Consider the following 14963-nt stretch of genomic DNA (forward strand, 5'->3'; position numbering starts at 1 on the left):
TTGAGGAGTGTATTGGCAAAAGCCTGTTACCGTGCGGGATACACCACAAAAGAAGAAAGGAAAACCCATATTGCTGGGTGAATTAATGATTGCACTAACACACACTGTCAGTGATTAGGTTGATCAAGATAAGTTAGGGGGTCATTAATTTCATGTCACTCAGAAATTCACAATACATTGGATGTATTCATCGGATATAACATACTGTAGGTGTAGATGTTATGTACCAGGACTCCAAGTAAGGTCTACAATAATTAAACACTTCATCCGTGACCTTGGGTTGACCAAGTTGCAATGTTCAAGTTGGCTTGAATTTCTGGTGTCGTCATCCATTTCATGCCTGAAAATACCCCTACTGTACATCTGGGCTGCTGGGGCAGGAGAGGAGGGTTGTGCTATTTTTCAATTTCAATTTGTAGAGTACAATGTACATACTAAAAGGAGAAGTATGGACTTGAAAATGTAGGGTATTTCTGGACAAATCTTTTTGAGAAAAAACAAATCCAAATCGAAAACAGAAATTTCTTAGAGCCAAACCACATCCAAAATCAGGCACAATTTATTTAGGTCCTATACCACTATCATAACCAAAACACACTGAAAGTGCCCATTCTTACAGAAAATATCAATTATTTTACTCAAAATACTCTGGGAACATTTTGAAACTTCACTGTTGACATACTGCACCGACACACTTTATTCGAGCAAATACCCAGTATGTACCTGGCAGATACCTGGAATGCGCTGCTCCTCACCTCTGACAAGCCCCGTTGCATTTGCCTTCCCAGCCTGGGTTCATGCCTGGCTGACGGGCGGCTGATCTGTTAAATAATAATGATTAGGATTTAATAGGCTGCAATGCTTCGCGTGTCTACCAGATGGCATAAATTCATGAATTGTAATGCAGTATATAAATATATACTGTGCAGTATTGCAGCCAGCGGGAATAAAATGCTTCAATCCCTGCCTGGAAAATAACCCAATGCACTCGGGCAGAAAACAGTCACAAACCTCAATACACCCGGGTATACCCGAATTCGTGGGACTAGCCGAGCTCGAATAAAGTGTGTCGCCAGTGTACACCAGACACCAGAGCGTTTTAAGTATGCATATGTTGAACTCAAATCTATTTTTCTATTTATTCTTTAAAACATATGTAAAAATAAAAGGGTGAGTTTCAGTTATTTTATATGAACATAAAGGTATATACATTTGCCACAATTGCATTTTAAATACTGGCTTTTAAAAACAGATAACCATGCCTTTATAGTATATTTATTAAATTGTGTAAACCACAGCAAATATAATTATGGCCTTATCATATTTCCTAACCATATGTAGTTTTTTCTACAGTCTATATTAACTAAAGGATGGTAACACCCTAACTCAAATTCAAACTTAAGCTTAGCACCCTTTTGTGAATATGTGCCTTCGGATAATAATGTTTTTGTTATTCTTGTACACTGAATGCATCAACTCTATTTCTTTGTCTGAGCAAAATGCTTACTTCCCATATGAAACACCTCTGGGGATTCAGCTTTACTTAAAAAAACACCAGATAAAGTAATATAAAAGAAATGTATTGATCCAAACAGTTGCCATAAATATCTCTGTAGAATAAGCTTTGTTAACAGATGACAGAGGTTAAAGAAACTATAATAGATGTTCAGATTTGGCTGTTAGGAAAGCTGATCCCAGTATTTCAGATGAATGATCAAAGTCATATTTCTAGCAACAGCACAGACACATATGCTACACGTACAGTATGTAGAATGAAAAGACCAGCAAAGCAGTCTCAGAACTAGATATGCCACGAGATACCGTATGTTTGAGCCTCTGTGTGCATTGTCGCAAATGTCTGCATTCATTTTTGCAATATTTAATACAGTTGCATTTTAGTAGTTTGCTTTCTGCGGCTTTGTTTGAGTATAGACTTCATAGTAATAATTTCTGGATGACATAGATTATATAGTCCATATGTAGGGAGTAATTTTTGTAAAAGCAATAGGAAATATTGACATTACTTATTTTTCTTTTTTTGGATAGGCCTATTAGTTTTCTTTATTCTTCATAACAAAATTTTTACATCATATACAGTTTCATATAAGCAGATGCAACATCAAGTAAATGTACAGTATATCTCCATATCTAACACAACTGTTTAACCAAACATTAAACTATATATTAAATTATACCAAATTAAATCATACATGTACAGAAACAGAAAAAGAAAAGGCAGTGCTCATATTGCTGTCAGTAAATGTAACAATCTCCATTATATAACATATTGCGAATAATTCTCCTCTTAATTAATATATTAACGCCTTCATGACTAGTTGAGCATCCTTATTTATGTTATTGCATATATATACAGTACACCCCTTCTACTTTATCATCTGGTCTAATAGAAACCACCTTGATCCCTCAAACACCTTTATTAACTGTTCTTCTTGCGTTGGCGAACGAAGTTCCAAATAATTCTCCCACTTATTATAGAACTTTTTAACTCCTTTCTCTAGATCTTTTATTGCATCCCTATCATATATCAGTATCAATATTACATCCGATTTGATTTATGTTTTTAGGAGCATATGGTTTTAATCAATTCCTTAATGTGTGGCAGGTCTCCCTCTGGGGTTCCCCCTTATGTCCAGTAGCTGTGAAGGGCTGCAGGGACACTCGGCTTGTGCCGAGGGCGAGCGGGAGCATGGCGGGCTTTCAGGATGGCGAGCGAGTCCCCGGAGGTCTGAGGCAGCTCCCTTAGTAGGGCGCCGCCATCTTGTGCGTGGCCGTGCATGTGCGAGGCTGGCGCATGTGCAGAATGGAGTGTGGCTGCCATTACAGATGTGCGCATGCGCAGTGTAGTCAGACAGCGTTAGTTGTAGATCCGCAGGGGAACTACAATCCCAAGCAGCCCCAGGGGCTGCTAGTCAGATGGGGAGATATAGCCAATAGGGCTTCAGGATTCACAGAGGACTGCAGTTGATACATTTGGTGTGCTGAGGAGCATGCCAGACAGAGCTGGGACACAGTAGAAAGAGGGTGTATGTGCAGGGTGTCTGTGGCCCCTAATAGGCCCCAGTTAGACCCCGACTCCCATGTAGGTTGTGGCTGCTACAGGGACAGGCCCCTTCGATAGGGACACTGCCCCTTATCTGATTGAGTGTCAGGGACACAGTAGAGGACGACGTGCAGCAGATGTGGCCTGTGGTCTGGGACCAGACCACCACTGCATTAAGAGACTATTAAAGAGGTGGGACCCTCCAGCTGGATAACACCCCACGTAGAGGCAGACGCCATCACGGTCAACATCGCTGGATCAGCGGAACCCTGTTTCCCTTCTATCAGTGCTACCAGGTGTTGGAGCACCCAGCAGGTTTCACATTCATCTACAAGTGCACCAACTGTAACATTTATTGTGGGCAGCGCTGTCACACACTTCCGGATGGTTTGGCTCTTGTGAACACCAGGTTGAGACCTGTTCAATCACACCAAGGGATTGACTGAGATTCAACCAGGGGGAGTGAGGGTTATGTATGCAGTGTGCTGCTATCCGGGCCGAGACGAGGCCGATCATCTCTTCTCTCTACCGAGGCTACAAGCTTGTGCCAGAGGTATGAGACTGGAAGTCTTCACGATCAAGATGATGGCTGCTCAAGAGAACACTGCGGCCGTGCAAGATCAATCACCTGGGCTGGCATTCGACTTCGGGGAATCGACCCTGTCCGCTGAGTTAAAGGATCAGCTAACGACCAAATTGGAGGAACGTCGGGAGGTGTTCTCCACCAGCGAAATGGATGTGGGATGTAGCAAAAACGCTCAACACATCATCCAGCTAAGTGATACCACGCCTTTCCGGGAGCGTTCCCGGCAAATCGCTCCCAGAGATGTGGAGGCGTGTGAGACGTTTTGCAAGAAATGGAGACGGCGGGCATTGTGACGGAGTCCCGTAGCCCCTACACGTCACCAATCGTGGTGGTGCGGAAGAAGAATGGGTCGGTCCGATTTATGTGTAAACTATCGGACCCTGAACAACCGCACCATACCTGACCAGTACACTCTTCCAAGGATTGAAGGAATTCGCAACGCGCTGTCGAAGCCAGTGGTTCGGTAAATTGGACCTGAAATCTAGGTACTACCAGGTACCAATGAGTGCAGAAGATGGCATTCGTATGTCTCTTGGCTTCTACCAGTTTACCTGCATGCCCCAAGGTATTTGTGGTGCCCCAGCAACATTCCAGCATTTGATGGCGAAGACCATTTGCGACATGAAACTACGGGAATGCTTAGTCTACCTGGATGATTTCATTGTCTTTGGTAAGACTCTGAAGGAGCACGAGGAACGTCTCCTGAAAGTGCTGGATCTGCTGGGCAAGGAAGGCTTGAAGCTGTCTTAGGACAAGTGCCAGTTCTGCCGCACATCAGTGACCTACGTGGGACACATTGTGTCCTTGGACGGAATAGTGTGAGGATTGGACCTCGGTCCGGCCACTGTGAAGTGTCCAATGACGCATTGGGTGACACACCCCGTGTGTGCACTGCGCGCAAGCGCCGCAATACTCCTACCTGGACCAGACCTAAACTCCGCCCCCGTGCCACGTGATGCAAGGGAGGACGTCACCGTTCCCACTTCACATCGGTGCTGCAATACATGGGGCACACGAGGGGTTAATGCTGCCAATTACTCCACAGCTGTGATACACTCCATCCCTGTCTATAAGTACACAGCTTACCTAATATTATGCATGACTCAGCCTGGAAAAGCCTTCCCATTGGCTCCCTGCTCCTTATATGCTCAGCCAACTGTGAGGCAAATATGCTCAGCATACACCCAGTGTTTGTTTCGCGTGCTTGCCTCAAGCATCCTGCTCTTGCTTTGTATTCTGCAGTGTCTTTGTTTACATCTAACCTCAGCTTGTACCAGGACCTCTACCTTCTCTGACCCCTGGACCTTGGATACGCACAACGACCATCCAACTTCTCCTATCCTAGACCACGCTGTTTTTCATGACTATTCTGACCTCTCCTATCCTGACCCAGCTAAATGACTACGACTCTGCAATCCGGACGCAGTTGTTGGTCAGTATTCTCTAACATCCCCACCTCAGCCCTGTGATCCCTGTGGTTTGGGGTGAGCACCCGTTACAAATAGCCACCGACCCTGCCAAAGTTGATGCCATTGTGGACTAGCCAAGGCCAGAGAATGTCATGGAGCTATGCTCCTTCCTCGGATTCTGTGAATACTATCGTCCCTTCATGGAGGGATATTCAAGCAAAGCGAAGGTCCTCAACATCCTTCTCAAGATATACCCCGAGGATAAAGGATGGAAAGCCACCTCTGCGAGACTACCTTTTGACAAGTGGATAGCCACCTGTGAGCAGGCGTTCATTGGTCTAAAGACAAGCCTAATGGAGGAACCCATTCTAGCTTACGCTGATCCCGAACAGCCATACATTCTTCATGTGGACATGAGCTTCAACGGCCTATGTGCAGGCTTGCACCAGAAGTATCCGACTGGTCTCCAGCCAGTAGCATACGTCAGTCGTAACTTGACCTCCAGCGAGCAGAATTATCCTGTCCACAAGCTGGAATTCCTTACCCTCAAATGGGAAATCGTGGACAAACTCCACGACTATTTGTATGGTCAACTTTGAAGTGGGAATGGACAACAATCCGTTGACGTACATACTGACGTCTGCCAAACTGGATGCCAACAGTCACAGATGGCTGGCGGCTCTCTCGAACCATCAGTTTATGGTGAAGTACAAACCGGGGCCCCTGAGTGTAGGATCTGATGCTCTGTCCAGAAGACCGGGACTGTGTACCACACCGGACGACGGCCTCTGGGAAGAAATCCCTGGACAAGGGCTGCGGGCTATGTGCTCTACTGCAGCCATCGTGGAAGACAGAGTGGCTTTCTCAGAACTAAGGGTCGCAGACTTCCTGGATGCCAAACCAAGGCTACTGTCGCGGCAAGCTTAATTATAAAGCTTGCCGGGAGCATAGCAGGCTAGCCGCGGGTCTGTTCTCCGTTTAAAACGGAGTTCCCCGTGCGGTGGCAGCTTCAATAGATAAGCGCTAATGGCGCTTACTATTGAAAGCACCCGAGGCGCGGGAAAACCGGCCGAAAACGTCCGAAGACAGCTGTGCGCCGCCCACAGCTATTTTTAATATGCGGGGGCAGCCGCATTAGATTTAGTCCGGCCGCCACTATATTTCTTCCGCCACTATTAGGGTGTGAATAATGTATTTAGCCAATTCACCTGCAACTGTTTATTGAGCAGCTTTTCAAGGTATATAATCTCCCAGTAAGATCCCTGTAAATTCACTTTTCACTTTACTTACATACATGTAAGTATCTTCACTGGTATATACCAGTTTTTAACTGCACATAGTTACATAAGTTTATGCTTATTATATTAACCCCTTCAGGGTATATTTCACAGAACATTTATATGCATTTAGCATAGGGACCTGCTATTGAGATTTACCTTGACGTTGGTTAACAGGCATTATTTGATCAAAGGATGTAACCAAAAGTCTCCTTTGTCTTATAGATTTAGTTTTCACTATGTATATTTATTTTCCCATTTATTGCTATCCCAATGTGAGAAGCGCCTGGATTAACTTTCTGTTTTTGCACATTTGTATGGCCAATCCTTTCACCAGCAGCACGCTCCTTATATTTGTTTGACATATTCCTGCCGCGTAATGCTATCCAGATGGAATGAATATCACACAGATAAAATTATCCCCTGAAAAGAAATTGTACTGTACCAGATAAAGGACCCAGAGCCTGGAGCTATTCGCCAGGTCGTCCAGCAGAACAAGCCGTCATTGATGAAATGTGCTCCCAGCGACACGGTCGCAATACTAATGTGGGAAATAGACATTTGAAATTAACAAGGGTCTACTCTATCGTGTGGTTCAATAGCATAACCACCTGGATAGAAGGGAGCTGGTTCTACCAAGGAACCTTCAGCATATGGTCCTTCGATCGCTACATGATGACCATGGGCATCTTGGAATGGACAAGACTTTTTGCTTAATACGACACCGGATATTCTCGTCGCGGATGAGAGTCGGTAGAACACTATTGCCGCTGATGCTCACAGTGCATCCAGCGAAAGACACTTCCTATCAGAGCCTCTCCAATGGCTCATCTGAAGAGCTCGGGTCCCCTGGACCTTGTATGCATGGACTTTCTATGTATTCAACCAGATGCCTGAGGCATCGGCAACGTACTAGTGATCACAGACCATTACACCCGCTATGCCCAAGCCTTCCCCACCAAGCCATCACGGTGGCGAAGATTCTGTGGGAGCGCTAGTTTATACATTACGGCCTACCCAATCGCCTACATTCGGATCAAGGCTGGAACTTTGAAAGTAACCTCATCCGGGAGTTGCTGAAATTGCTAAACATCACCAAGTCCCGAACGACCCCTTACCATCCAGAGGGAGATACTCTGCCGGAGAGGTTCAACCGCACCCTCCTCGACATGCTCGTCACCCTAAAGGGCTCTCAGAGTAAATATGCACCTGCCACAAATCTACGGGATTCACTTCCTACTTCTTAATGTTCGGGCGAGAAGCACGGCTTCCTGTAGACATACGTCTGAGGGTATCGACTGACGGGTACCAAACAGGATGCATTTCAAATAATGTACATCGGCTCCAAGAAAGCCTGCAACGAGCCTACCAGATAGCAGAGAAAGCATCAGCTCATCTAAAAGCCGGTAATAAAAGGCGCTACGACCATAAGGTCCGCCATTGGGAAATTTGTCCTGGAGAGGCCGTTCTCCTCTGCAACCTCGGGATTCTCGGCAAATACAAACTTGTTGACCACTAGCTCAACGGAGTCTTTGAGGTAGAATCTCAGGTGCCTCCCGGTCTAACGCATAAGAGACACGGATAGCCGGATAAAGGTCTGGCACCGCAATAATCAACTGCCTATCCTGCAAGTGGGACATGATGATACAGAGATTGAGTCTACACCATTGTCTGGGGAGCCCGAAAGATCTGAAGAGAATTCAGAGACAGTAACCGAAACAACCGAGGATCCAATTGAATGACCTTCTAGTAGTGCAGCCCAAAGTCCAGGGGCTCCGGCCGAAGGAGCAATGTGTAATGGGCCCAGGTCGCATACACCTACTCCGGTGTTTCCAATGAGCCCTTCTCTGGACCCCAGAAGTCCCTGTTTTATACCTCACAGAGGAAGATATAAACAACAGGGGTCCATGGAATTTTCAAAACTAATTTATTGCCCACAAAATGACTCTGTTGGCAATAAATTAGTTTTGAAAATTCCGTGGAGCCCTGTTCTTTATACCTTCCATTGTAAGCTGGATCATCACAGAGAATCCTGAATCAGGAGCACCGGTAGTTGTATCCTTATATTATTTTTATGTGGTGTGCAGCATTTTCCCTATAGTAGCTCTTTATACCTCACAGAGACAGTTCAGAGACTGTAGTACCCATACTGAGAGAGACTGAGGGGGTCATGTACTAAGCTCAGTTAAGTCACTTTTAGAGCGCAAAGTGCTCTTAGAACGTGATGTTGCGCTGGAACACGATGCACTAAGCCACGCAAACAGGCACTTTGCGCTCTAAAACTGTCTTTTTTCAGGAAATTTTTCTAAGTCCAACTTTACTCGTTCGTTACCCTGTTTGCGTTAAATTCTGCCCTTAAGTGGGATGCTCTAAGCAACACAACCTTAGCGCACGTGAAAGTTGCGTTGAACAGAACACGTCAGCTCAAAGTAGACGTAAAAAAAGCTGGACTTTGAAAAATTTCCTACTTTACATTTTTGCATGCGCAACACCCATACAACAGGCCGGCGGGTGTCCCCGGCTGACCCCGCGGGGGTCCCTGAGGGAGGCCGGGGGTCGCGTGGGTGTCCCCGGATGACCCCGCGGCCGTCCCGGGGTCCCTGTGGGCGTCCCGGGGTACCCACGGGCCTGCAGTACCAATGTTGTGCCTACAAAAATAATAAACATTATTTATAACTAAATACACCCCCCTAACATATACAGTACAATAAGCACCCACCCTGAACTGACTATACCCAACCTGTACCCATTGAGTAGTATTGTGGTACATCATACACATACAGCACCGACATTGTTTATTGCACTAAATCACGACGGCACGCCGAGATCTACCCCAGCTGCCGCCAGTAACAACCGCGCGCCGCCGCGTTTCCCCCACGCACCCCCCCTCCACTTCGCGCGCAATTTAAATCCCTTCCCGACCCCGTACAAGGCTCCTGCTATGCCCCTCTGCTTCCCCGCACCCCCGCTTACCTTCATTTGATCTCCAGGGGTGTCGGGGAAGCCAGGGGAAGACGGGGAAGACGGGGAAGCCGGGCGCGCATGTTACTGTGACGTCACAGTGCGCCGCCACGCGCCGCGGCTACCCGCTTCCCAGCCGCATGGAGCCGGCGGCTTTTGCTTCAATAAGCAATGTCGCTACTGTATAATAATAATATGGGCATGATAAGCCTCTATAGCACTCAATGGGCACCCTAATTACAATACATTAATGCACCAGATACACAATAATAAAACCTAACTCCAAAAAAACATACTTCACTAAATAAAAACAGTAGCCAGCTAATCCAATGAATACAAGCAATAACATCCAGAATGAATTAATTAAACCATTAACCAATTAAACCAATTAATTCCTAAACCAACACAAAATGAATAGTAACACTAACCAATCAAACCAATTAATTACTACAACATTAATGAATGTAACCATTAAAAGACAAAGAAATACATTCAAACAATCTCTGGAGTAACCATAAAATGCATTAGCTAACATAATACAACATTAACTACAAGTGAACACCAATCGCAAACATTTTATTACATTAAGCAGGAAAAAACAAACAATGACATCCATATAAAAAACTGACATTAAAAACACCAACAGCAATACCAAGCCACAAATGCCCCCCAAATATTGTCATAATAATGTATTAATCTGTACCTTAATGTGGTACAGATTAATATATTATCAGTCAATGTGCCTCCCCCCAAAAAATCAAAAAACACATCAATGAAGACACCTGTAAAAAGAGATATTTACAAACATTCTAAATATTACTTACCATTAGAAGCGGTGGCCCTCTGTCTCCTGGGGTAACAGGAAGCTCACGTATATTGAAGGCCTCCAACAGCATCCGATGCCTCCGCCATGAAGATCCGGATCAGGTACCCAAATCTTCTTTTTTCTTTCTTTAATCACCTTCTTCTATCTTCATCTGTCACCATTTCTTAATCTTCTTTATCTTCTTTCTTCATCTGTCAATCCAAAAAACCCCATGGTAAATCCCAACCGATGTTGTCTAGTCGTCTTCTTGGGCTCAAATGAGGTGTCACGGTCTTAAATAGGGCTTGTGATGTCACATTTAGCCTAAAAATGGTTAACAGCCACCTGATTGGCTGTTAAAATCATGTTCCGACTTTAAAAATTTTTTTACATGACGTCACTTAAAGGGAATGATGCCAGCCAATCAGAATGGCTGTGCTTCATTTGCCTTTAAGATGATGTCACGAAGCCGGCGTCACATGGTATTTCAGCCAATCAGATCGTGGGAACCAATTCCACACTCTGATTGGCTGAAATACCATGTGACGCCGGCCATCTTGGATTTAGTGATGTCATCTTAAAGGCAAATGAAGCACAGCCATTCTGATTGGCTGGCATCATTCCCTTTAAGTGACGTAATTTAAAAAAAATTAATTAAAGTCGGAACATGGTTTGAACAGCCAATCAGGTGGCTGTTAACCATTTTGAGGCTAAATGTGACGTCACAAGCCCTATTTAAGGCTGTGACGCTTCATTTGAGCCAAAGAACACGACGAGACAACATCGGTTGGGATTTACCATGGGGTTTTTTGGATTGACAGATGAAGAAAGAAGATAAAGAAGATCAAGAAATGGTGACGGATGAAGATACTGCTGCGGCACATCTGAGTCTAACACATCGCCGGTTTTTCCCTGGCTTTTTCCTGGAATGCGACGCACTTCACCTGGAGCATGCCGCATTCATTTTGCATTCCCAGCCGCGGGTCATGCGCGGGTCATGTGCGGTTGATGCGCGGTTGATGCGTTTATTGAGAATGGTTCGGATTTAATAGGTTGCAATTCTTCGCGTGTCCGCCAGATGGCAGATATTCATGAATTGTAATGCGCATGCGCTTCAGTAATGTGTCGACTTGCAGGTGTTTCATTTAAAAAAGATACCGCAGTGTGCTATTGTAACTTAGCCTTGAGACTGAAGGAAGAGGTTGCAAAAATGTATCAATTTAGGCTTTTCATATTAAAGAAAGACAAAGACCAGTTTTGATTACAGTATTCTCCAGAGACCCGCCCGCCATGCGTATTCAAGTGCAGCCCTTTTTCCAAAAACTCGACAGAAGTTACGCGTATTTGATATGGGCCGCGATTAATGCAACAGAAGATAAGATGGCAACAATTGTTCAAATTTATCAGTATTTTATCGAAAACTATGACTTTTACAAATTTTCGCCAGCTCCTCATATGTGGAAGCGTGCAATAAGGAAAAGGTTATATAGCGATCCCTGTTTTTATCGTATTGAGCCACAATTTGTTGGAGGGTATTTGTGTGTATCACCGTCTTTTTCCTGTATCTATGATCATGCAGACTGCAAAAGGTGAAGGTCGTGTTAAAACCAACTAAGAAACGACAGTCGCTGCCAAGCAATGCACCAGCACCGGCTTCCAATGACGGTCCCGCCGTCAGTGACAACCCTGAGCCTGAGCCGGATTTTGCGTGCAGTTTCGATCAAGCTTGCATGTACCTAAGCAATTTCCAGCCTCATCAGCTGACTACAGGTGGACTAGTCCCTCTGCAAACTATCGACGTGAATGATCAAGAACGCTGGACTGGCAGTGGACCGGCGCCGGCGCCAGCTGAATGGGAAATTCTATGGTGAGCATTGTTGCCGTATTATTTTCTGTGTTTTTTTTTATTTTGACAATACAGTATCAATATCGGTGCGATTCAAAAGTCAAGTGATTCTCCTGTAAGCAATATCATTGGCTGAGCAGCTTCTACAGTACTGTACTGCAGATACTGAACAATTGGTGGAACGCTAGGCGCATGCGCATTGGAACCTTCTTGAAACGCACACAGTATGCGTGTCATTACATCGACGGTAGGCGCATGCGCAAGTGAACAGGAGACGCCCCCCGAGAAAATTATTGGTGGGACTGGCTGGGAACTTTTTTAGACCATTACAGTAAAACTTTTCTTTTTGTTTTTCCTCAGAAAAGATAACGGCTAATGGAGGGATTTCGATGGATAATATCGCTTTGTGTAACAATGCCTGCACATTGCTGAATCGGATTTAAAAACCCACGTACCGGAGTCTACAGTTTAGTCGCTGATGTACAATATGCTGATGTTTTGCGGCCGTACAGTATACAATACATTTTTATAAACAGTATACTGTGTAACAACCACGAAAAAAAAGAAACTATGCATTTATTCTACATGTATTACAGTACTGTACATACAGTATGTGTCTTCTATACAGTGCCAATACATACAGTACAGTACTGTATGTGCCTTCTATTTTTTTTAATACTCTTGTACTGAGCATGCCTACAGTATACAGTACAGTGTGCCTGGACAGTAGTGTACATTCTAGAAACACTGTATTTTGTTACAGTAACAAAGGAGCCAATGGAACAATGTAAAACAAATCAACATGTTCTTTTATTGGTGGAGTAAGTACAAAAACATTTATTTACAAATACTGTACAATGTAGAAACATTTTAAGTGCACAGCAATTCAAAACATAAACAGGTGTATGGTTTAGTGCTACAGTTGTGAAAACATTTATGTATAGAAAGTACAAACATTTACAGTCAGTCAGTATGGTTTACAGTCACATGTTTTAAAAACAAATTCTTTATTCATAAAATATACAAAACGCAACATCTCCTTTATCAAAGAACGGCAAGTCAAAACATGTACAGTGCGATGGTGTGCAAAACAGTCTGCACCAGTACAGTCCTCGAGGGCAGCAGACAGGCCCGGTTTTCAGGACAACCTTGAAAACCGTGCCTGTTCGCGGCCCTCAGGGACTGGAATTGTGCAGGTCCTGTGTGTGTGTACAGCAAGTTAAAACATTTCTGTATACAGTAAATAGAAGTTAAAAAACACACAACAACATCTCCTTTATTTAAGTACAGCAGGTCAAAACATGTACAATACAGTTCAGCACAACAGTATGGTCTTACCTGTGATTAAAAAAATTCTTTATTCATAAAATACAGTATACAAAACGCAACATCTCCTTTATTAATGAAACATACAGTATACAGTACAGTGGGATGGTGTGCAAAACAGTCAGTCAGGCCTGCACCAGTACAGTCCTCGAGGGCAGCAGACAGGCCCGGTTTTCAGGACAACCTTGAAAACCGTGCCTGTTGGTGGCCCTCATGGACTGGAATTGTGCAGGTCCTCCTGTGTGTGTGTACAGCAAGTTTAAACAGTAAGATAAATACAGTATAGCAGGTCAAAACATCTCCTTTATTTACAGTAAGTTCAGCAGGTCAAAACATGTACAGCACAGTTCAGCACAACAGTATGGTCTTACAGTTCCCGTGATTAATCCAGAAAGTCCACCACATTGTCCGTCCATGGCCGATTCCTTGCATGGCGCAAAACGCCATTAATGCAGTCTCGAACGCCTTTCATTACAGGATCTGTAATTGGATAAAAGCGCCGCATTTAATCCAGAATGTTCTTTCTCAAATTGGCAGGAAGCGCCTTTTTTATGCGATTTCCGTCATAGTTCACTTTGAAGGCCCAGTAGCAGTACAACGAGTAGGGAACATGGTGCTTAAAAAGTATCAAGGCATACTTGTGGGGTGCACCGGCACTCATCACCCTATACTTCTCCCTGAGTGCCGGTGGCAGATCCCGCAGGGTGATGTCGGGCACCGTATCGATGTGAGCGAATGTAGGTCTTCTGCGAGCGGGTGTGATTGAGGCGACGGGCGATGGTAGGTTGTCTGGGAGGAAGCTTTCCTCCGGTCTTAGTCGCCGTGTTGTCTCCTGGCGTGGTCTTGACAGGGTTGTCATGTCCTCCTCAACGGCATACATGTACACTACATCTTCTGGTGGAGGGGGTGCGCTTGGTGATGGAAGGGGGTCGATGCTCCCATTCATCACATCCATGTCACCCCCCTGCTCCGGCGTCGGGGAAACAGGGGCATTAACATCGAGCAAATGATGTATAACCGCTATGTCAGCCTCTATCTTCTCCATCCGTCGATCCATCCGTTGATCCATATCTAGCATCCGTTTATCCATATGTATCATCCGTTGATCCATATGTAGCATCCGTTGCTCCACATTTAACATGGTCTCCAGAAGCAGATCTATCTTTGCTAGCACATTAGAGTTCCCGGGGAGATTCACACTTATCCCATTCAGCATCCGGTCTAACGAGGTGCTTCTTGTGCATGGCGTGTGGACATCTGGGTGGATGGGTGCAACGGAGGATGAGATGGGGGTTCCATGGAGAGAAGCGGCAGCGACATCAAAGAAGGGTGGAGGAGGTGACCTGTGGATATCCGGTAGACGAGAAGCGGCAGCGTCGTTGAAGAGGTATGGAGAAAGCGTCATCGGATAGAACCGGAGAAGATGGCCTGTGGGTTTCCGGGAGGGCGGCCACAGCGTCGAGGACGAGGGGTGGAGAAGACGGGCTGAAGTTTTCCAGGACAACAGCGGCAGAGTCGTCGAAGCGTATGTGAGGAAGTGGTCTGCGGGTTCGATGTGTTGGCTCCCATTCGTTTTGCGTCGAGAGTAAATCACCGTATATCTTCTTGACATAATAAGGCTGATGTCTATGAAAACCCTTAGCCTTTGGGGTCAGCAGAAGCTTTTCTTTATTGGCCTTAGCCTGTCGCTTT

Source organism: Ascaphus truei, chromosome 1 (assembly GCF_040206685.1).
Source record: "Ascaphus truei isolate aAscTru1 chromosome 1, aAscTru1.hap1, whole genome shotgun sequence".
Lineage (NCBI taxonomy): Eukaryota > Metazoa > Chordata > Amphibia > Anura > Ascaphidae > Ascaphus > Ascaphus truei.